Source organism: Sturnira hondurensis, unplaced genomic scaffold (assembly GCF_014824575.4).
Source record: "Sturnira hondurensis isolate 20B ecotype Veracruz unplaced genomic scaffold, ASM1482457v3 Scaffold0022017, whole genome shotgun sequence".
NCBI classification, from domain to species: Eukaryota; Metazoa; Chordata; class Mammalia; order Chiroptera; family Phyllostomidae; genus Sturnira; species Sturnira hondurensis.
This window is the reverse complement of record NW_028094648.1, coordinates 8,246,469-8,271,549: the sequence shown is the minus strand read 5'-3', so window position 1 is coordinate 8,271,549 and position 25,081 is coordinate 8,246,469. Positions and strand designations below refer to the sequence as shown.

Genomic DNA, 25,081 nt, shown 5'->3' with positions numbered 1-25,081 from the left:
CGCAGAGGGAACTCTTGGCAGCCATGTGGAAGATGCAAACAGAACAAAAAGAAGCACTGGCACTAATCCAGGTGATAATGAAGAGAGGCCAGAACTAAGGCAAGAGGCTGTGGCAACAGAAGGCAGGGGAGAAGAACATTTTAGAAGGAAGAATGACTACTCTTGGTAAATGACTAAAAAAGGCAGGGTGCAAGGGGGAGAGAGGGTCATCTGATCCAGCCCTGGCCCGGGGAGTCTGTGGATGGCGCCCCGTGCAGCCTGCCCCCGTGGGGTGCATCCTACAGCCAAAATCAGATAAGTTCCCTTCCCTCTAAGTCTTCTCGGCCCCACTGTGTTTCAATACGATCCCTTCTATCTCTATTCCCTGCCCCCATTCCTTTCCTGTGTAGGTCCTTTGGTAAGCCATAATGCATATGTAACATCTCTCCTTCAAGTCCCTTACTGTTAACTTTCCCCGTACACTAAACTAGAAGTTCCTTATGAGCAGGGGCAACATCTCTTTCTCAATGAGTACAGGCTCAATAAACGCTGGCTGATTCAAGTGTTGGTGTCATGAAAACATCCCTACAAAGAAACCAATAAGTACTGTCCTTTTCTAGGATCTTTAACATATTTTAATCCTTTTTATTTTTCAAACATAATAGAACTAAGTGAAGACAGGAAAAAAAAGGCATTTATGGATGCTGATAAAACAACCCCCCCCCCCTTTCCAGGGCTAAGGCAGCAGACATGGTTAGGGCCTTCAGGAACAATGAGACTTGTAATTTCTTCTTCACATCAACCTATTGCTTTACAATTCTAAAGAGGCCTTCAAAGAAATTTGTACTATGAATACCCGAAGGCCAACAGAATGCCCACAAACTGAGTCATTGTATTGCTAATAACAAAGGCTTTACAAATATCTATTTCTCCTTTACTCAGAATTTAGGGGAAAAGATTACAGGATATTTGGCTGTGGCTGGTTTCAGGGTCCAGGCAATGGCATATAGAAATGTTTAAATGGTCAAAAAACAAAATAACCACAAAGTTCACAAGTATCTAAGCAAAACTAAGTTTTTACAAGACAAGCTTCTGTGATATAATGTAGCATACTGTTCCTTTATAAGAACCCATTAATTACAGCTTCATTCTCACTATAAAACTGTATTACTATTTTTTAAAATATGTGGTGAGGATGAAGGAAAGAGAGAAGGAGAGATTAAAAACCATGTTTTGAGTTTATTTGATTAAAAATGTATTCTATATTATTTTTACCTAATAAAGTACTTTAAATTAGTAATTATAATCCTCCCAATATTTTACTTATGTTTTATTCACTTAGAAACTTTCCTAGAACTAATATAATTTTCTGGCACAACAATATCACCATGTGTAAGAATTACTTAAAGATCTAAAATAAAATACAAAGATTGTAAATGCAGTATATTTAGCATAACACAAATCTCCTCAAATTATATTCTACAACACTTTGTTTTACGAGGTTTTCCCCCCACATCAATGTTTGGTCTTTCATATTACTTGCTTACAAAACAAAACTACACTACATAAATATTTTGGTAAGGAGTTAACTGAAAAAAATAAATGTAGTCTCTCATATTTTATTCATCAGTGTGCTCAGGCCCCGGCAGCACAGTTGGGAGCAACAACAACTGGGTTCTAATTCCAGCTCATTGCCACCGTATGACCTTGGAAAAGTCACATTTTTTCTATACCTCAAATTTCTTTGGGCAAGACAGACATTGTAACAGTCTTTGCTTGCTTACTTCATTAGTTTGGTTATCATGTTATTATGCTAATTTTGGCAAAAGGAAACTGACTATGGTAATAAATAATTTTTAGATGTGCTTTGAGATCTCCGGAGAAAAGTACCGTTGGAAAATACTGGAGATACTGAACAAATCCAATACGTCTGCCAAATCCACATATTAGGAAGGGATTTATGGACACAATACCTCAATGACATTAGTTTTATTAACTCACCTGAACTTTGAAATATAAGCACATCATCCTGAATGTTTTTTATCAGAAAAATTACCACATATGAAAATTACTCACTGTAACTCCAGTGATAGGAACCTGGTCAAGTTATGAGCATTGTATTAAACCATCTGATGCCTTAAGATAGCCAACACTGCTTCAACGAACACCCTGTGCTGAGAGAACTGTGGAGTAGTCCTGGTATCCAATAACCCTGCAGAGAGCAGAGTCTATCTGTCGTCATTTCCCCCATTTTTTGAACATTGAGAGAAAGTTTGCCAGAATGATACATATCAACGAAAAAGCCACGACTACCTAACTGCCAACACGACAACTGCCCGGGCTGTGCACATCCAGATTTCCTACTGACCTTACTGATTATCATTCAGGAAAATATATTCCTCGATGTGGACCGGTTTCAAGAATCACCATGCAAAACATGGCACTGAGCCTACCCCGGCGTTTCTCCCATGCAGGCATATATACTTACAGCCGCTGCTCCAGGACTTTAACAAGGACTTTATGCTGATTTCAAAAAACACGGAATCCTGTAGACTCAACATTGTCTCAACTGGCTGCAACGCAGCAGCAGCAGCAGCAGCAGCAGCAGCAGCAGGGAGTTTGTTGATGATCTCCCTGAGCCGCTGTCCCTTCTCCTCTCGCGGGCAGCGGAGTTCTGACCCACAGTGCCTTGGCTTCATTACCATGCAGTCTCACAGTGACGCACAACCATAGTGGAACGCTGCTGAATGCAGATGAACCATCACGTTGAATAAAAGCTTACAAGTTCATTGTAAGTGCCCTGAAGGGCACCCTCACCTTTCTTTATGTAGGCATGCACGTGGCCGCAAGGATCTCTGTGTTCCTGTGACCAGTTTTGATGAGCTGTGCCTCCCGTGGCTTTCAGAGGAGTCACTAGTGCTAGTAAACAGACAGGGGTAGGGCTCTGCCCTTGATCCCAGCTTCTCTCACGAGCGAAGGGCCTTGGCAATGAAAAGTAAATTTGGATCTAACTAACATGAGATCGAGATCTTTAAATACCTCCCTGTAATAACTGACCAAAAGAAAAAAAAATCAGTGGTATTTATCCCACTCCACTCTCACTTTTCTCTAGGTAGTTTTAGTAGTAAATTCCGTCCCTCCACACACTCAGGACGTAAGCAGTGACTTTCTCAGCATGCTCATGATGAAGCCAAGTCCACTGCCTCACTTAGCCCACCACAGAGAACGCTGGCTAATGGAACGAAACGATGATGTAAGGAACACGGGGCCGAGCCTCCACTAGCTCTCTGAGACTGCTCAGGTCAGGACCAACTTTCCTCCTGCTGCATGCAACTCGCTCAGAAGGGAGAACTCCACTACAACAACAGGGTTATTTGTAAGACAGGATTTTTGTTTCTAGTATAGCATAAAATGCCCCTGAAAATCTCAAGAGTAGCAACAAATAGCAAGAAATCCTCTTGTCAAATAAAATGCACATTTAAAAAACTCTATGGAAACTTTTAAAACTGAAAAGTGGCAATATGAAAAGCTTAACTGCTCTTCAAAATAAAAGAAAAAAGCTGAATATCAAACCCAACAAATAATATTTTCTGTTAACAGCAGAATAAAAATGACTTGACCTCATAATTGGTTTACTGTCACTTTGAAAGTCAATAAGGCCTGTGCTTTTCCATATGTGGCAAATTTTTATATTGATACACTTTAAATACTACAAAAATAAGTAAATTTGGTGATTATAACTGAATAAATTTATTCACAGCCAAACGGCCACGCACTGTATTAGAAGTTAAAAGAACATTCTTCCACACACACTAAGGGGATATGAAGATCATATTTGTTAGGACATATTCGACGATGCTAGTATTACTGAGAGTGCCATTTAAAGTTTGTATTTCTTCAGAATAATCCAAGAAATCTGGAGTAAGTCTAGGCCACTCCTACTCCTGAACAGGCCCCAAACCTAACTTCAAACTGGGGCTGTAAAGGCTAACCCCACAGAATCTCAGTAACACAGCACCGCTGTCTGAACACGTCTTCTTATTCAGAGACCCTTCGGGATCATCAGTTAAGTGCAAGGCCTCCCCTGGTCTGTGTAACGCCACTGCCTCCGGGCGTCATCGGGAATAAAGGGCATCCTGCCAGCCCGAACCACTACCTGCTGCACCCTGCCTCACAACAATGCACATCACAAACAAAAGGCTCTGGTTGTGCACAAAGTCGTATAATTCTTCTTTGTAACTAAAGTACTCTCCAAAGTGATTTGACAAGACAATCCTCGTTTCATCAAACAGCTGTTAGGAGATTAGTGGAATAAGCTGACCTAGGCCCATACAAACTGCATCACTCAATGCCAAGACTCAGAACCGAACCATGTCAGCAGGCAGACAAGTTGGGAGGAGCACACACCCACATATTTTGCCGTATTTTTTCTACCCCTCTGCAGCTAAGCCTATTAGCCTCACACAAGTCTTAAAAACTACTTAGTATATTTGGCTATAATGTCCCTCCAAAGTAACCAAGGTTCATTCCCAGTAAACCTTTATATAAATGATAACAAGTAAAACAAACTGTTTTACAGAACATCAGAATATGATAACTTTGGGGGGATTAAAAAGTAGGTGATGTTCTCACAACCTTATTTAAAAAAGGGATTTTCTTTTGCTTGGGTTTTGTCTAAATGGATCAAAAAGAATAAATTGGAACTTACAGCTCCAGTTACATCTAGCATCAGTCTGTTACCATGTGCACACAGCCAAAGCAAATCAAGGGTTTCGTTGGGACACAGAAGCATAAAATTAATTTCACAGCTTATTTTAGAACTTTTGTTTTACACACACTGGGACTCCCTTGTAGACAGAGGGTCAGTGAAAATGGCACTTTCCATTTTTGTGGCAAATAATTCAATATGCCCCTGTAAGCAGAGCCTGGGCCCTAAACTCTATTCTTTAATAAAATTAAGTAATGGTACTATTCTAACTATTAATCACAACTTTAACAAAGGTTAATGAAAAAGTAGTTACTTTGTAACCCTTACTAAACTTTTATCATCCAACTCGCTATCATTAATCAGAAGAACTACATATACACGCAACAGCCCCTTAGAGGACCAGGGCAGAGGTCCACTGTATCTTGAATGCTTTCTCAATCTCTCAATTATGAGTCGTATTTTTTAATTACACAAGTACTAATCCTCCTATCATTCTCCCAGTGAGTTCTCTATCCTTAACCTATCAATCAATAACAGGAACACACAGCCTAGAGCTTATTCTTGCAAAAGAACAGTAAAAACATCAGAGTCAGTCTTCTACTTTATTCTATAAATTCAAAATTCTCCAGGTTGTATCATGCTTGTATATTTTGGTCTCATTAACCACAAAAAGAGAGCCACAGAAATCATTGTTCAAATGCCACATCTTTGGCAAAGCAGAAAAATCGATTTTAGATCATTACCTTCAACTATACTCCTCGCCACCCTTTAGATGATTATTTATTAAAGAATGCTTTTAAAATAAGGTTTAGAACATTTTTAAAATTGTTGTTAAAGTACAGTTTTCTGTCTTTTACTCCCATCCCAGCCCACCAGGTTTAGAATATGTTAAAGAAATCACAATGTCAATGTCACTGGCCTCTGCCGGAGGTCCTGCTGGCATGGGCCAGATCCTGTGAGGCCCTGAGGACCAAAGACAGCTGTGGCAGTTCTCCCGCCCTCAAGGAGTTAGAAAGTGGGTTTCCCTCTTTCTTTTCCTCAATTTCCATTTAATTCGATGCCTTTTCACTAGCATATTAAGAATCCATGGAATTCATTACCCAATTTACATTTCTAAGTACAAAGTATGACAGAAGTATATGATCTAATACACACACACACAAAAATTGTATACCAGGAAAAATTCCCAGTAAATACTTAAAAAATATTGCACTTTAGATAGGATCTGAACAAAATGTTCCTTGATATACAATAGTTTGGATTTAACTGAAAATATCACAAGATACAATTCACTGGAATTTAATGTTCCACCTACCCAAAGAAACCTTTGATTATTTACATCCCTAAGAAGAGTTCAAATAAAAATATTATTATCTCAAAAGTTATTAAACTGGTATAAACAATAACAGCCATAATAAGAAAAAAAACTCAGCAAGTTTTTTTTCATACAAAATGTCAAATATCCTATCAATCCTGGAGGCTTCAACAGCCCCTACAGATGTAAGCCTTTTTGGTACGTCCTGGCCTTTTCTGGGGGTCAGAATAGAGCTGAAAGGTTCTAGGCATGGAAGGAAAGATGCCCGCAGGTGAGGTAAGTCATTAACACCACACATGAAATAGAAAAATACAAAAAATGGTTGCAAAACTCACTTTATATTTTGCTTTGAGACCTCATTAAACAATGGAACAAAACATTAACAGTAATTACCTATGGTTATTATCAGTAGTTAACATTTATTTCTTAATGTCCTTACTTCTTTCTACAGGAGTGAGCCAAAGTAGGTTTACATTTTTCACATGAAGAATAATACAAGAATAAACTGTCTCAAATATAACTGCAAAGCTACTTTTGCCCATCCTGTATATTTCCCAGATTTTCTAAATAAATTTGTTTTAACATTTTTTAACTTCATTGGAGAAGTAAAGCAGGGTTCCTTAGAGAAATGGCTGACTCTGGGACTACAGCACCAAGACAACACAGAGCATCTTGTAGGGCCAACACTGTAACAATTTGAGCAACAAAATAAACAATGAAGTTTTGGAATATAAAAGCCAAGCTAAAAAATAAATATCCATGAATCTACACTGATCTAAATTAACAATTATATGTATATGTAAGTAAGAAGAAAATCCCACATCATACAGAAGAGAATTGACCTATATACAGGTCAACCTGAGTGGTGTCCTTTGAACGTCCTCCTTACGAGACTGGCCTTTGGCCGGCGTGTAAGAACGCAGACTTCAGGAGGGAGGCTCACCATTCCCGGAGCTGATAGGAGTGGCTCATATGACGCCTCACTCTGCTGGTGCAAACAGTAGAGTTTATGCTGGACATCTGCTCTCCTCCGGGGAGTGTGGAATTTGGGTGTGGGCCAGGCGTGGGTACCCATGTGATGAGCCCCAGTAGAAAGCCTGGGCACCGAGTCTCTAGCAAGCTCCCAGGTTGATAACCCTTCACCCAGGGCGTTGCAGCTCTCTGCTGGGCAGTCACTTTGCCTCCTCTATGGCGCTACTGGGGGACACGGTGGAGGCGTGTGCCAGGTGTTCCGGGAGTTCATTTCACCCTCCTCTCACTGTGTGGACTTCACTTAAGTATCCTTTTGTAAACAGAGTATATAAAAATAAACGGATATAGAACTTTGAGAGATAGAATACATAACATCTAAAACAATAAATTCACTGGGTATGACCAATTAGATTCCACAGAAGATTAGTAACCCTGGAGAAGTGGGACCTCTGCAAAGCCAAGCACAGATGAGAAAACAAAAACAAGGCACAAAGCCTCACTGACCTTCAGAACATCTAATGGTCTAACATATGTGTAACTGGACTCTCAGATAAGTGAAGAGAAAATACTATCTGAAGAAATAATGATCAAAACTGTTTAAAAACTGACACAGACTAACCCCAAACCCAAAAATCTCATCAAACCTCAAGCAAGAACACACATAACAGAAAAGACATGCCAAGGCAGGCCAAAAATCCAACTGCTAAAAGCCAATGAAAAAAGGAAATATTAAAAGCAGTCCAAAAAAAATGACAGATTTCACAGAGGCACAAAAGTAAAAATGTACACAAGTGTTTCTTCTGAAACTATACAAGACAGAAGTTGGAATGGCGTCACTGAAAAGCTTAAAGCATCAGCCTGGTGACCTATGTTTCTACCTCCAGGGAAAACATCTTGTCAAGATACAAGCTGAAAACCTCTCCAAGACAGACAAAAGCTATGGAGATAAAGAGTGCAGGAGTGGGTACCTGTGTCTCCACATACATATATGCAAAAAAAAAAAAAAGACAAATTGTGAGCAAGTGTTGTGAAGGCCATAAAAGGGGTATATGACAGACAACACCTGACTGGGCCCCACTGAAACAGGGTGACCAGGGGACTGAGGGAGCAACATCAATCTGAAATCTGTTCAGCAGTGAACCTTCTCCTGAAGAATAAACCTGTTATGCTTAACCTAAAAAAAGAAAATACACGGTACTCCATTTGGCAGCATATATACTAAAATTGGAGCAATACGGAGAAGATTAGTATGGCCCCCAAGCAAGGATGACATGCAAATTTGTGAAGCATTGGGGGTGGGGGGGGCGGAGGAAAATTAATTAAAATCAAAGTAACTCTGGCTGACCAGGGTTAGAGCACGAGTCTTCTACCCACTTGGTTCTTCTACTTGCCTGAGGAAATTCGCCAAGAAGTCCTGAAATACCCATAGGGCTCCAAGAAATACTGACATTGATCTCTGGCTGGTGTGGCTCAGTTGGTTGGAGTGCCATCCTGTAAACTGAAATGTCGCAGGTTCGATTCCCAGTCAGGGCACATACATAGATGGCAAGTTTGGTCCCTGGTAAATGGGGGTGCATACAAGAGGCAACAGACTGATGTTTCTCTTCCCCGCCCTCCCTCTTCCCCTCTCTCTAAAATCAATAAGCATGGCCCAGACTGGTATGGCTCAGTGGGCTAGGAGTCATCCCGCAAACCAAGAGGTTTCTGCTAGGATTCCCAGTCATGGCTCATGCCTGGGTTGCAGGACAGGTCTCCAGTTCTGGGCAACCAATCGATAGAGGTTTCTCTCACACATAGATGTTTCTCTCCCTCTCCTTCTCCCTCCCTTCCCTTCTCTCTAAAAATAAATAAAATCTCTTAAAATAGTAATAAAATGAAATCAGTAAGCATGTCCTCCAGTGAGAATAAAAAAAAATTCAAAAAAGAAATAATGAAGTTAATAATCAAACTCTGCAGAAAAGTTTTGAACAGGAATAAGGCCAGACAGACCACTTGATTAATTAGTGAAGAATGGACTTGAGCCTTGGCTAGTGTAGCTCAGTGGACTGAGCAAAGGTCTGTGAAGCAAAGGGTTGCTGGTTCAATTCCCAGTCAGGGCACATGCCTGGGTTGCAGGCCAGGTACCCAGTAGGAGACACATGAGGGGCAACCACACATTGATGTTTTTCTCCCACTCTTTCTCCTTCCCTTCCCCTCTCTCTAAAAATAAATAAATAAAATATTTTTTAAAAAGGATGGACTTGATAACACAGTACAAGTCAATGGGCTATTTAAATTGCTAAGGTGAGAGAGAATGACTGAAAAAATGAATAGTATACTTAGAATAATGTGGGAAAAGGCAATTAGGATGAGAAGACAGATACCAATCTTTCCTAACACATGCTTCTGGATGTATTTGGTGACTGCCAGGAGAGGGTCTTTTAAAAAAAAGTCAAGCTGAAATACTCAACAATAACCCGTAGGCTTAGGTGACTGCATTGGTGGTGGCGCTAAACATGCACTGGCCAGGCAGAGGTCACGTCCAGAAGAACTGGGGCTGTTGGGTTCTGGCTACACAGTACCAAAGGCGTGGCAGGACTAGAGATCAGAGGAGGGCGGAGGGACAGACAACCAACCCCACAAGCTTTCCAGCTGATTCTCCACTGACTGGGGTGGGGGAGGGGGCAGACCGAATCCCTTATTTTCATGTACTTGCTAGCCAACAACCACCACAAATTAATGGTGGTTGAACGGAAGAAAATAAAACAACTACAACAGAGAGATAACAATTCAAATACAGCACTATGAAAGAACAAATGAAATAAACAAGTGAGTAATGAGGGGAATCTGGCTCCTAAGCCACTTCCACCAGAACGCCATCGCGATATCCGGATCAAAAGGTTTCAGGTCAGGTCCAAACTGACTGCTTATTTCAGAAGTACATATCAAGTTTCTGGGTTAACAATTATGATTATAAAAGTGTTTCCAATAACAGTAAGTTCTATACAAATGACACAGATTGGACAAACGCGCCAGTATATTCGTAAATGAGCAATATAAAAGAGTAAAGAAGCATTTTAACTAAGCTCTATATTTTAGGAGCGGTTACCTATGCAGCAATTCTATTAAGTGAGTATGCCATATGGGACAATTACTGTTAGCTTCCTGACACAGGGTATTTATTAATAGCCCAATTGTTCTTAGTATAAGTTCTTTTTATATATTTCACACATAAAATTTAAAAAATGCTTCCACTGCTTAAAATGAAGCAGTTCGGACCCTGTAATCATACCTTCTTCTTTCCCTAACAAACCACACTAATGTGGCATCATTTGCCTAAGTGCTAAGACACTTATTTCTTGGATTAAAAAAAATCTGGTGTTTCTGAATATATTTAAAATTGATTCTTGAGATTCTTGAAATTGTTTTTAACTGTGAAATAATTTTGGAAGATGGAAATAGAAATCCAAATTTCAAATTATGTATTCAAAGCACTTAATGGATCTGTATTATTACACACACACAACGTACACCCATTGCCCAAAAAAGAAACAACATTGTTAATACTAAGGTACTTTCACTGTCCATGTTACGTAGATGCAGTGGGAAGAAAGGGGACCTCCACTACGGGGAAAGAATAGGTCAAGTTCTATGAAACATGATGAGCTTTTTCTGACCGTGAAAACAGGCATCGCTACCAACATGCCAGAGCAGGGATGGAAACCGGCAACTGCCCAGGGTCTACGAGGACCTACGATCACCTTGTCTGGGAAGGACGCACCACAAAGCGAAGGCGCACTATTTTCTGCCAGTGCTTTCCTTTCTAATTTGTCCTACGGTGTTCTCTTTCCCCCCGCCACCTTCCTCTCTCACTAAAATCAAAAACCTATTTGCTTTTAATTTTTCAAGAAAAATATAATTCGAAGAGCCTACCTTCATAATATTAACATTCTTTTAAAAAAACATTTATTTTATTTTTAGGGAGGGAGAAAGAGAGGGAGAGAAACATCAATGTGTGGTTGCCTTTCATGTGCCCCCAACTGGGAACCTGGCCCACAACCCAGGCATGTGCCCTGACTGGGAATCGAACCAGCGACCCTTTGGCTTGCAGGCTGCACTTAATCCACTGAGCCACACCAGCCAGGGCATAATCTTAACATTCTTTAAAGTCCCACCCTAAACCTAGTAAATCAGAACTCACTTTTTAAAATGAGATCCACAAGGTCATTCTTAAGCCTATTAAAGTTTAAGAGCTACTTGAAATTACACTCATAAAGATATTATCTTGCTTGTCATTTTTGGCACACATCTATACTTACTTAAAGAGTAGGAAATAAAGATAATTTTTCTGTATTCTTTATAGGAACTTTTTACAGTTTTTTGAAGTTTCTCCACTTGGCAGACTAGCTGATATTTCTGAGAACAGTCTAAGAGACCATCAGACAGCTTAGCTAATCTTAAACAAATCACTCTTTAGAAACAGAAAAATCTACCAAAAGTTTAAGTGAAAGAAGAATTTAGAATTTAGGTAAGGTGATAAAAATTTACATCTGTAATATGTACAATTGTTTCGGATTACTATTTATCTTTAGCGGTTTCAATTAACAAAGCAACAATGGAATATTTTCCTGACACAGACTTTAGAGAAAATGTAAGTCTAAGAGAAAAACAGACTGATCTTCCCCTTGAGCGTCATCTTCCTACAGAGAATCACCTGAGGTTGTCTGGGTTATCTTTATGGCTACTTTACTCTTTTAGACACACACACAAAAATGAGTAGGTTTAACAAACTGGCAGAATGAGGGGACAGAGACGGGTGGACGGTGTAGGTACAGCCTGGTGCACAATGAATGTGACTGTGGGGCGGTCCACAAACAGGACTCCAAAGGCTACCACCTCAGAATTCCACCTCAGGACACTAAGGGTGCAGAGCAAATGTGACAAGCCAACAATTCTCTGTAAAGAATAAACCACGGGGCCTCCCACAGCCACAGAATCACAGATTTTTTTAAACTGGAGAGACATTAAAGATCACATAAGGGAGTCCCTTACATTTCAGATGAGACCGCCAAAGCCCGGGGAAGTGACGTAGCTGGATCCCAAATCAAATCAGTAAATACTTACTGATCACCTCCTACCATAAAACACTACTCCAAGGGTTACAGAGCACAAACGAGGGTAACACTAGGCCCCTTCTTCACAGCTCCTGTTCCCTGTTTCCCAGGTAACTTACCTGCAAGTAGTGATCTTCATCCCCACTTGGGCCCTGGGGCCGAATCTGGTTCGTCACCTGCTTCTGAACACAGAGCTCTGCCGGAACACAGCCATGCACACAGTCCCTTACTGTCTAGGCTCCTTCTGCCCCACGAAGTCACAGCTAAGCTGTTGTGACAGACACCTGTGGCACGTAACACCTGAAGTATTTCCCGTCTGGCCCTTTATGGAAAATGCTTCCCAAACTCTGCTCTAGATTACTCGCCCAACCTGAGGTTTGTTTTCTTTTTTCATCTGAAACCAATGAAGGCTGGTTTTGCCCGAGGAACAAGTGCCCACTGAGCCCGGCGCTAGGTGGTTCTGAAGGAAAAGTCAGTGGCTAAATACAGCACTGGCAGCAGCTCTCAGTAACAAGTGAAAACTTGCTCTGGCACATAGAGGACAAGAACCAAACGACAGAGAACTCCAATGCCCAACAAACATCTACTAACTGCTTACTAAGTGCCTGCCATTGGCCGAAGCTCTGGGGACACCCACATAAATACGACCACCTCGGTCCACAAGGAACTCATTATCTGGTGACGGAAACAACACTTTTCTATTAAATGAAGTGTTGAAGCTCGTAGACAGTGCGTTAGAGTCATGACACAGAGGATAATGAACCGAGACTGGGGTGGGGGGGAACTGCACACACCCAAGCACGGTCACACAGTCACGCAGTCACACAGTTCCAGCTCCAGGAAGTCACCAGGACTGGACGCTTATAACCACCGTTGCCTCAGCCCAAAGGCCACTATCTGTGTACGGGTGGAGTTAGCTTTTGGACTGCATGTTGCTTCCCAAATTTCTTTTATAGCACATTTTTGTTTAACCTTTCTAGCATGTCTTTGGCTATATTTTAAACTTACATTTAGCTTTAGTCATCTTAACCTATTCTACCATGCTTTTTGCCAACCTCACCTCTATTACTTTCTTTAGCATCTTCCGTACAGATTATTTTTATCATCTTATTCATCTTTTTACACTTTTATTATTTCAGTGGTGACTAATATTTATGTAATTATGTGTTTTTCCCGTCCTCTTTTTTTCCAATGATTTTATCTTAAATATAACTCCTTCCTTTTCCTTCTTAAGTGAGAATAAGCAGGGGTGATGAGTGAAATAGTCAGCCACCAGGAAGGTGTGGTAATTAAAAATCAGAACAGGCCCAGCCTCGGAGTGGAGGTGGGTCCCGGGGGTCCCGGTGTGCCTAGGATTCCCCCTCAGTTGGTGAACNATCTTCCGTACAGATTATTTTTATCATCTTATTCATCTTTTTACACTTTTATTATTTCAGTGGTGACTAATATTTATGTAATTATGTGTTTTTCCCGTCCTCTTTTTTTCCAATGATTTTATCTTAAATATAACTCCTTCCTTTTCCTTCTTAAGTGAGAATAAGCAGGGGTGATGAGTGAAATAGTCAGCCACCAGGAAGGTGTGGTAACTAAAAATCAGAACAGGCCCAGCCTCGGAGTGGAGGTGGGTCCCGGGGGTCCCGGTGTGCCTAGGATTCCCCCTCAGTTGGTAAACCCGGGGACGGTTCAAGAAGGCCCTGGGGCAGTGGCAGAAGGACAGAGGCAGCAGGAGCACTTGGGGAGAAGATGGAGCAATCGCTAAGTATCAGCCGACAAGAGGAACTGTAATATTTTAACAACCAAGACCAGCACACCAGTTCCTACCAGATAAGTGTCGGTTCTGTGATTAGAAAACAACAGAGTAAGTGGGATACAGAAGAAGCTATTCCACACCCCTAAAAAAAGAGAGAGAGAGAGAGAGAGAGAGATGCACCTTATTTCAATTAAGTTTCTTCCGAGACCTTCCTAAATGTCAATAAGTATAGATCTTGATCATATCTCCAGCCATACTTAACTGCTCCATTTTTAAAAAATATATATCCATGTAACTTGAGGAGACAGTCTGATATGATTCCTCTTACGAAATGTTAAGCTAACTTTAAAAATAGCTGAGAGAAATCACTAAAGTAACATTGCTGCACTGACTTCTAAGCGCCTCTGCATCCGGATCACACGGTCACTCAGCAGTGGTTCCTGGGAAGAGCACAGACTGTGGACAAAGAAGGAAGCTAAGGACAAGGTGGTAACGCAAGTCAAGCTCCCATGAACTCGCACATAGCTCTAAATCACATGCCAAAATTTTTTAGAATTATGCAAAATAAAAGACTTAGATCCAGATTCCTAGAATATTTTCTATGATGGAATGCTCCAAGGATAAATTCTAGTTAAATTTAATTCATCTACCTCGAAGTCAAAACTCCAAAAGCTTTTGCAAACAATAATAGACACCAAGTGTTAAACTATACGTCAATTTTACAGCTTTTTCTTTTTTTGCTAATATTAAAATGCAGTGCTACAGCTTTGGCCGATGTGGCTCAGTCGGTTGGAGTGTCGCCCTGTAAACTGAAAAGTTACAAGTTTGATTCCTGCTCAGTCGGGGCTGAGCTGCAGGTCCAGTATGGGCTGCAGGTTTGTGCCCGGTCCAATAAGCAGGATGCATATGAGAGGTAGCCAATAGGAATTTCTCCCTTACATCGATGTTTCTCTCCCTCTCTCTCCCTCCCTTCCCTTATCTCTAAAATCAATAAGCATGTCCTCAGAAGAGGATGAAAAAAAGAAGAAATAAAACACATCCTAAAAAAAATGCCACAAAGAAAATGCCATTCATAGGTGAGGTTAATTGGCCTGGAGGGATTAAAGAGCCGGATCAAGGATACATGGCCAATCACTGGCAGAGCTCGGCTGCGTCTGGATCAAAGTGCCCCCGACACTCCTTTCTCAATACTTCAGTGCCCCCCATCATGCCTGTAGGTCTTCCTAATACCCCTCCTCCTATCATGAGAGTTCTCACGGATTCCGAGAAGGCATGCATGTAATAGCCCAGTAGGCCTTCCCCTACATCCTCTGATAATAACAGCCTGAAAAACACTCTAAAGGCCCTCTTATTTAAGAAAATCTACTTGATTCGATGATACTACCAAAGCCCAACACTTCCAGATCCCAGCCTATAAGCCAGAATCCCTAAACCCCTTCACACACAGTGAGTACAAGGTATCATTTGGGTCAGGCCAGAAATTCCACAGCAGACCAATTATTTTGGAGTTCAGGTCCCTCCAGGACATGGCCCTGCCTACCAACCTCTTTATCACATCTGAATTCCAAATGATTCTCCATCTCCTTCGGTGTGTTATCACTACATGCATCTGAAGTGTCAGAATAAAACCCATCTCATCTCAGTGTTCTCCTAGGACCTTCTCTAAACTCTCTGTTAACAAGCCAGTCTTGGAGGAAGACTTAAATAACTCTTTATCCATCTTATTCCCTTCTAAAAAGAAACTCGCCTGCCATATCTTTCCTCCACCCAATAAATAATGTATCAAACAAAAGGCAAGCTCTTCTGGAGGTGCAAAACCTAACCACTCAGGGCAATGGTTCCACAAAAAAACAAAACTGAAAAGGCCACTTATTTTTGAAATCTTAGTAACAATCAGTACTCCTTTTTCTCTGCTGGTTAACTGTATACAGCAGCCTTTCAAGCTAAATCAAAGGCTTTTTTGGAATTTTTAACAAGCCCTCCACTGTGGTTTGTCCTGCTACTGAGCCATCCCCCCAAATACCTGGCAGAGTACGCCAGCACACCATTTAAATGTTTTTAACCCATGGAGTCATGAACGCTTTGTAATAACGCGAAAATGGCATCTCAATGTGTGCCTCTTCACTGCTTTTGTAATAGTCACATGAAACAGCTAGTCCCTTAATCAGCTTATTTAACCAGTGTTATAAGAGTAATTATCAACTGTTCATTAAAGTGAAACAGAATCTCGAAGAGTAATGCTTAACATATACTAGAACTAAAGGTGTTTCCTATGAAAATACAGCTCTTATTAAAAATGAAAGCACCCAAAAAGTTGTATGTTCTTTGATGGAACAATTAACCTTAGTAAATACAACTAGCCTTTGAAAAATGTTCATACATAAATTTTCAAAAATATCAACACCACAATGAAATGGAGTAGAAGGAGCAAATGCCTGACTTTAGAACAACGGCATGACTATATTACTTAGTAGCCAAATAAAAACCCAAATAAAAGTTCAAGTAACTTCATTAAAGCCTCTCTGAACTTTTAAAACTTTGTATAACAACTTATCTCGGTTTTCAAGACAATTTAGATAACGTTTGCTCATTTAACCAATATTTACTGAGCAGCTATTCTGTTCCAAGCTCTAGAACACAATAATAGACAGAGCAAAGTCCATGCTCACCTTACATTCTATTTGCAGGAGGAAAGGAGACTGGAGTGCACCATTTCAGTTATTTGTGAAACAAGAAAATAGCGCCCACAATACAGAGGGTGCTCAAAAGTTTCTTTCATCCCTATGCACCCCAATGTACATACCAGCAAAATTTATAATAGCCAAGCGCTGGAAGCAACCTAAGTGCCTATCACTAAATCAGTGGATCAAAAAACTATGGCACATTTACACAATGGAATACTACACAGCAGAAAGAAAGAAAGAAAGAAAGAAGGAGCTCCTACCCTTTGTGACAGAATGGATGGAACTGGACAGCATTATGCTAAGTGAAATAAGCCAGGCAGTGAGGGAAATTTGCCAGGCAAATACCATATAATCTCACCTTTAACTGGAACATAATCAACAAAAGAAAAAAAGCAAACAAAATATAACCAGAAACATTGAAATTAAGAACAATCTAATAATAACCAGAGAGGAGGGGGGAGGGGACAATGGGGGTAAGGGTTTTCAGGAACTACTGTGAGGGACACATGGACAAAACCAAGGGGAAGGGTGGAAGCAGAGGAGGGAGGGAGGTTTAGCTGGGGTGGGGAGAATGGTGGAGGGAAAAAGCAGACAGCTGTAATTAAACAACAATAAAATAATAGAATAAATAAATTTCTTTCATCCTTAATGTTGATATATACTTAGTTATTTTCAATGTATCATCATCTCTGGTCTTGGTGAATTATAAAAATAAATCTTATATTCACACTCACTGATTCTTGACTCCAAACAGGATGAACAATAATAAAATTAAGATTGATTCCGCCCTGGCTGGTGTAGCTCAGTGGATTGAGCACAGGCCTGCGAACCAGAGGATCTAGGTTCGATTCCCAGTCAGGGCACATGCCTGGGTTGCAGGCCAGTTCCCTGTAGGCCAAATCCCAGCAGGGGACGCACAAAAGGCAACCATACATTGGTGTTTCTCTCCCTCTCTCCTTCCCCTCTAAAGGTAAATAAATAAATGAAATCTTAAAAAAAAAAAGATTGATTCCATCAGAATAAAAATAACCGGGTCCTGGAGATACAAGGACCTTGCAGCTGTCACAACAGAAGTCTGTGGAAACACACTGCCCGGTTCTTAGGAGCTGACTCATAACTATGCCCAATATTCATTGTTCTTCAACAGTCAGACAACACTGGTATATTCTGAATCAGTGAAGGGCATTTTCTCCCCATTAACTTTTATGTCTGAAGCTAGATATTATTTGTGTCAATTCTACTAATATTTATCAGAGAAATTGGTCTTTGATTACATGACTGACTCTACACAAAAAACATGAATACTGTATTTAAACTGCTTATGAACAAGATTACATAACACAAATACATGAACATCTTGATTACCTTTTCTTAAGGAGCAGACATAGAAAATAAATGATTTACTTCTTTAATAAACTTGCAACATGGCCCTGGCTGGTGGCTCAGTGGATGCTGGCCTGTGAACCAAAGGGTCACAGGTTCCATTCCCAGTTAGGGCACATGCTTGGGTTGTGGGTCAGGTTTCCAGTGGGGACATGGGGTGTGAAAGTCAACCACACATTGATGTTTCTCTCCCTTTCTCCTTCCCATCCCCTCTCTCTAAAAATAGATAAATTTTCTTCTAAATTGCAACATTATACAATTATACACAGTAGAGTCCCTTTACTATAAATTATACTGTTAATTTATAGTAAATTAACTAATCATATAATCAAAAACCTTCATTAATGTAGGAATCAAGGGGGTTGGGGGAAAGATTTATAGGTCCACTGAAGGTTTTAAAGTTTTAACTTAAAATATATAATCCAAGTTTATTCCCTAACCTTTTAATGTAGTGCCAAGTACTTGTCTCTTAAGGTGAATCTGTTAATTATGTCATTTTGTTTTTGCCTAAAACCCAACCCACATACATCATCCATAATTTCCAGTTTCAATTTCCTCAAAGTGGAATGGGAAGCTGAAGGGATCTAAGGGTAAATCCTTCCAATTACATACATTTTTGTGACTCACATACAATTCAAAGGCAATTTCTTTTAGGTATTCACTTGTATAAAGTCTGATCATGGTATGCAACTGTGTTTATACCTCAACAGCTCTTTCTTTTCAGCTTCATACTTTACTGAATTATGTAATACCTAATTAAGTGATATGATCACAATTACAAGGATAATTGGCACAAACACACCTCAAACTGCTGGGAGCAGAAATGGGGGCAAAGGATTTGAACACTTTATTTCACTATAGGTATTTGTTAATTAATATATTTTACAGAGAAATAGAGAATTCCTGATAAATACAGGGGTTGCTTGAGAATTTCCATAAAAATTTAAAAATATTAAGTTACTTAATATTTACAGAAACTTAAAGAATAAAAAAAAGTTATCAAAAGCAAAAAAAAAATATTCTTCAAAATATCAACCCCTGCAAATACCTTAAAATTCTACACATATTTTTGTTAAAGAAACCAAAAGTATCACCCTGGCTGGTGTGGCTCAGTGAATTGAGTGCTACCCTGCAAATCAAAGGGTCACTGGTTCGATCCTCAGTCAGGGCACATGCCTGGGTTATGGGCCAGGTCCCCAGTCGGGGGGCACGCTACGGGCAACCACACTAATGTTTCTCTCCCCTTCTTTCTCCCTCCCTTCCCCTATAAATAAATAAGTGAAAATCTTTTTTAAAAAAAGAAAAGAAAGAAGCCATAAGTATCTATAATACTTCTGGAGTTAAAAGTAGCAAGTAAATTTCTATATATTGCAAACTAACTTATTCTCAGTTGATTCTTTCTCAAAAAAATACAATTATCAATCCATATTACAAGCTTGTCTAACATTCTTTAGAAGTAACTATAAACTTTGAATTAACAGTTTAAAAAGTTGAACACAATTGATAGGAATTATACACCAGTTCTTATATAAAAGAGTAGTTTCTTCTTTGCATTACTAATATTAAATATCTTCACAACTTTGATTTCTCTTTTATTAAATGAACAAACTGTAACACTCTTTAGAACTGTACCCAGTTGTATCTGCATGACTTCTGACAAAATCAGTATATTATCTCCATCCTGGGACCACCAATAGTGAGGAAGTACAATCCATTCATTCATGCTCAGATGCAAGTAACCAGTCTGTACTGGTACGACTCAGGCAGGTTCCATTCTGCTCTACAATACCACTTTAGTATTTAATCTTGAGATTCAAGAAAAGGTCTTTGGATCAGTAAATGGAGACCAGTAAAAAAAAGACTGAAAGTTAAAGATAAGTTTTAATAACTTAAATAATATATTAATAAACTCACATTTTAATTTATGCATGTATGCACTATTGAACACAAAACTACGTATTAAAGGATTTACAGATGTTAACTGAAATTAAAAGGTACTAATAACTCCTCAGTGGCCTCACTTCCACTTCATCCATTCAAATGAGTGAATAGTACAAAAAAAGAAAAAGAAAACTTCTAATATTAGTACATGGCAGATATCAACATATATTTTTTATATTAAAGAAAGGGGCCCTGGCTGGTGTAGCTCAGTGGATTGAGTGTGGGCCTGCGAACCAGACAATCACGGTTCGATTCCCAGTCAGGGCACATGCCTGGGTTGCAGGCCAGTTCCCAGCAGGGGCCAGTTACCAGCAGGGGATGCATGAGAATCAACCATACATTGATGTTCCTCTTCCTCTCTCCTTCCCTTCCCCTCTAAAGACAAATAAATAAAATATTTTAAAAAAAAGAAAGGGAAAAAACTAATAACAGTACACTGTAGATATTAAAATACATTCTTTTTTAAAACTTAAAAGCTCCTTTTTTAAATAATTGATATTTTTAAAACAGAATGTATGGTTTCTCACAAATACAACACTAATTTTTAAACTGGCAAGAAACAGCACCAGAGAGAACATAAAGAAATGGGGACACTCATCTTCTGCCCTGAGGAGCTGAAATTAGAAAATTTTTAAAGGGATCTTGACACTATCAAAATTTTAAATGTACATAGAAATTTATATTAAGACACAATCATATATCTTATATTAAGATATATACATTGATATTTTTAATAACTAAAAATTAAAGTCATTCTAAGTATTAATTACTAAGTGACTGATTGAATAAAATATTACACTCACATAATGGAGTGCATTTTAAATGAGTCAGGAAGATGTTCATGATATAGTAAATGAAAAACCACATATCAGAAGAGTTTGGACAGTAGACCTCAATTTTAAATTCTATAAATAAAATATTTTTGTGTACATTAGTGGACTGAGTGCGAGCCTGCGAACCAGAGGATCGCAGTTCGATTCCCAGTCAGGGCACATGCCTGGGTTGCAGGCCAGGTCCCAGCAGGGGACACACGAGAGGCAACCATACATTGATATTTCTCTCCCTCTCTCCTTCCCTTCACCTCTAAAGGTAAACAAATAAAATCTTAAGAAAAAAGTTAAAAACTATATATTTGTGTACATTAAAATATGCATAGAAAACAGCTATAAGAATCTATATCAATCCTGTAGACGGTTTATAAAAACTTTTTACTACTAAATATTACATTAATTTATATGGGTAGTTATTTATTCCCCCAAATAAAAAAATTCACAGTTATACAGAACATTTTAAAGTGTTTTAGTCAAAACTTTAAAAACTTAAAGCATTCTTCCATCTTATTTCTAAAGGATTTTCCTTTCTTTTGACATTTACTATTTACTATATACAAAACTGACTTTCCTCCTAACACAGAATGAGAATCATTAGCTCAGACTTTAAAAGGCATTAAATTTAACTGTGCAGGATTATATGAAACAAATGTACTATGACACAAAATAATCATGATTATATTGAAAGATGTGATCTTTTTACTTTTCATTTATATATTCTATGAGTCATAATATTTTTTCAATAATATTAGCATATATTCTAAAGATCATGAAGCTGTAAACTTTATTAATGGCTTTATCTTGATTTATAGCATCAATATTTCTCCATCTAAACTCAAAGCAAAAACTTGGTACTAAAAAAATTTAGACCAACTATATATTCAGTGTATTAAACATTTTTAATGTTTAAATTTGATTTTCAAAATAAAGATTTATGCTCACTGTAATTCATACTAATAAAAATAATTTCTTTCCTCAAATACTTTCTAAAGGACTGAATACATTTGAACATTACCTAGTTGGTGGTGGCGGTGTCTGTCATAATTACTATGACAGAAATTGATTCCGTCTTCCCCATCTACAGTCTTCCCCGATGAAAGCGAACTAAGCCGTCTCACCTTCAGCAATCTTGGGGAACATTCCTCAAAACTAGCTCCACTATCGAAAACCACATCTCCCGAAAGAATGGGAGGAACAACTCTTCTTAAAAAATCCATTGTAAGGTTCTTCTACATGACTAGACCTACAAGCCGGGAGAAAGGTGCTTTTACCAATTTCCTTGATGAGAAGATAAGGTACGCTATTTATGTCAAAGAGCAAAGAAACGTCAGTTGAGTTTAGGTGGTGCAGAGCACCAGTAGGTCAAGTGCCAGCTGTTCTGAAGCTGATTTTTAGGACATTTGCTGTTCGTACTGATAAGAAACCAAGCAGCTATCAACCATGAAACGGCACTTTCTTTGTACATACACTTGTACATCTACAATGGGTGTTAACAGTAATATTCAGACCATAAAAAGTAATATTCAGACCATAAAGTGTTTAGCATCCACCTAGTTTAACATTTAGACTTTGAAAACTTTGGTCTGAGGTGTGTCGTCCTTACACCTTAAATAAACTTACAACTGAAGTGAAAAACTAACTTGTACTCAAAGATTATTCTTATCTTTCTAAAACTTGCGTAAGACCTCAGGAATAGCATGTTACAGAACATGAAAGGAGTATTATATTATAAACATTCCACTGTACTTTTAAAAACCAAAAAGTCCTCATCATAATCAATTGCAATTATCAATAGTGGCAATGGAAATCTTAGCATAAATTCTCCCCCTGCCAAAAAGTGATAATTTATAATATATAGATGTAAGAGTATAGATATAAAGTATAATTATTTAAATAAACCCAGTATCTGGTTGCAGGCTGGTTCCCTGCAGGCCAGCTCCCAGCAGGGGACACACAAAAGGCAACCATACATTGATGTTTCTCTCCCTCTCCCCTTCCCCTCTAAAGGTAAATAAATAAATAAAATAAATAAATAAACCCAGTATCCAACCTTACATAATTTATTTCCAAAATTTCAGCATTCTACTACATATTTTCAAATAGTTAACCTAGCTGATCCTCTTGCCTAATGTAATCCATGAAGCATAACAACATATCCCAGCAGAAGGCAACACTTTGAGCACTGAAATTAATACCATCTTTTCTCCCTTCCTCTGCCTGCCCTCTGGTGGGGATATTAAGTGAACAAGAAGGAAATGAAGAACCAAAGAGAACAGACAGGCATAAACTCCCTAAGTAATCAAATTATAGCTTTGAGGATATACACTTTAATTAGAAAAACTGATTTACTTAGTGAAACATAAGTGTACACTCATTCTTCTCAATATGAAGAAAATTATTTATGTATTTTTTTTCTTAAAGGAAAATTATTAAACAGTATTTTATTTATTTATTTTTAGACAGAGGGAAGAGAAGGAGAAAGAGAGGGAGAGAAACGTCAATGTTTGGTTGCCTCTCACGCACCCCTCACACTGGGGAACCGGCCTGCAACACAGACATGTGCCCTGACTGGGAATTGAACCAGCAACCCTTTGGTTCGCAGGCTGGTGCTCAATCCACTGAGCCACACCAGCCAGGACTATTTATATATTTTAAAAGATGAAACATAAAACTGACTACATATCAGGAAAAACTACAATGAAAAAACAAATTTCTGGTTCTGAATTACTGAGTTTTTAATCCTCATTTTTCTACCACATTAATTATAAAGTCAATTATTCTATATTTCATTATTTAAAAGATAGTAATTGAAGGTCCTCTTCATGTAAAGCATTAACATAATATTAAGGTTCAGAGAAAAATTAATGCAATTTTCCTCTGGAAAAATCTTGTGGTTTCTTCAGTGACACTCAATCCTTGCCCTTAATAAGGATCAGGAATTTATTAATGCAAATCCTGCCTCAGGGAATTCTACAGTGAAAAGGGGGAAAGAACAAGGAAGTCAAGTATAGCACTTGAATTTCCAGGCTTAGAGCAGGCATGTACTACTAGGAAAAGATGCTGGCTTTTAAGAAATAGATTTTTTAAACCCTTCAACCTGAAAGGATAATGGTTCACATCTGATGAGCCTATTCTCCACACATGGAAGAAACAACAGGTCAGAAGTGTAACTCGTATACCTTAATAGCCTAGAAGTTATCACTGTGTCTCCTAGGTTATTTTCTTTCCTCTTTATGGATTTGATCTTATGTCCTTTACAGCTTACACTTGTGGTTTTCCTCAGGCCCCTTTGCAGGTCTTCCTTATCTGTGGAGCCCAGAAACATAATGGGATATAGCACAGGCTGATTACCGAGGGCAAGTTACCTTTCCCGACAGTTCGTGATAAACTAGAACCACCTGTGTCATTATCAACCCTGCCGCTCTAAACTGGGGAAATAAAGGGCAAGGATTAGGTGTCACTGAAGAAACCACAAGATTTTTCTCAGATTTTATCATTCAACAAATTCTACTGAGTAGCTTCTACTATGACCTGTGCAAGATGCAAAGGCATTTTAAGTCTCTATTTGCAAGAACCTTACTACTTACATAGGGAAAGAAACTCACCACCACAAGATTCCCATAGGGTTGGTTGGCCAAGGCTTCGTTCGCTGAGCCTGCCCTGCAGTTCAATTTCCTCTGTCCAATCTGCTTCTATGCCGCCTCTCCTAATAGAGGCTGATCCCTAAAAGACACCCTGGAAGCCAAACTCATTTTCAGAACCTGCCTCCAAAGGACCCGTCCTGAGACAAACAGCAAGGAGAAAGCATGGCATTCCCATGACAAAACTGTATCCATTACCAGCTGAATCTCCGGGGAGGAAATGTCCTGAAGCCTTATTGGCAGGCTGATATTTCTAAGATTTTTGGTTGATTATCACAGCTTTGAACTCAGGGTACAACAGTTAGGGGATTAAGAAATTATAATAGAAGGTAGTACTTCAAATATAGCATTTAAAAAGCTTTTTAGACCTCACAGTCATTATTTAGCCTTTAGAATATTTGTTACAATCTTACCATAGAACTTCAGACAGTAATTTCTTGGTGGTAACTTGGATCATCTAATCCTGTCTGTGGGACTCTTGAGCAGTTTTGAGAATTAAGCATTTAGCTGTTAATCATCCAAGATGCAAATAAATGGCTTCAGCTCTGAAGAAAAATAAAATATATTTGTACATTAGATGTGCTATACATTAGGTACGTTTAGAACAAGCACATTTGTGTGTTACTCATACCCATCTCTACTTCTGATACATCACACAGCAATGTCACCTAGTGCTGCAGTTTCCTCTTGGAATAATGTTGCATCACACTCTTTGAATTTTTATTTTGAAAAAAGTTTTAAAATAATGCAAAATTGAGAATAACATAATGAACCTATCATTATCC

At 38.9% G+C, this 25,081-nt stretch overlaps 1 protein-coding gene and 1 non-coding gene across 7 annotated transcripts in view; one reads left to right on the top strand and one right to left on the bottom strand.

The window, feature by feature from the left end:
- FRYL (FRY like transcription coactivator) overlaps window positions 1-25,081 on the bottom strand; it is a 248,106-nt gene that overhangs the window by 155,379 nt on the left and 67,646 nt on the right. For all 6 annotated transcript variants that reach the window (XM_037034140.1, XM_037034141.1, XM_037034139.1 and 3 more), the window contains exon 3: window positions 24,710-24,841. The gene's annotated coding sequence lies outside the window, so the exon portion shown is untranslated. The remainder of the gene's footprint in view (window positions 1-24,709; window positions 24,842-25,081) is intronic.
- Window positions 8,169-8,275, top strand: LOC118978666 (U6 spliceosomal RNA). Its single transcript, XR_005064768.1, has one exon. It is a non-coding gene; the product is annotated as a U6 spliceosomal RNA (small nuclear RNA).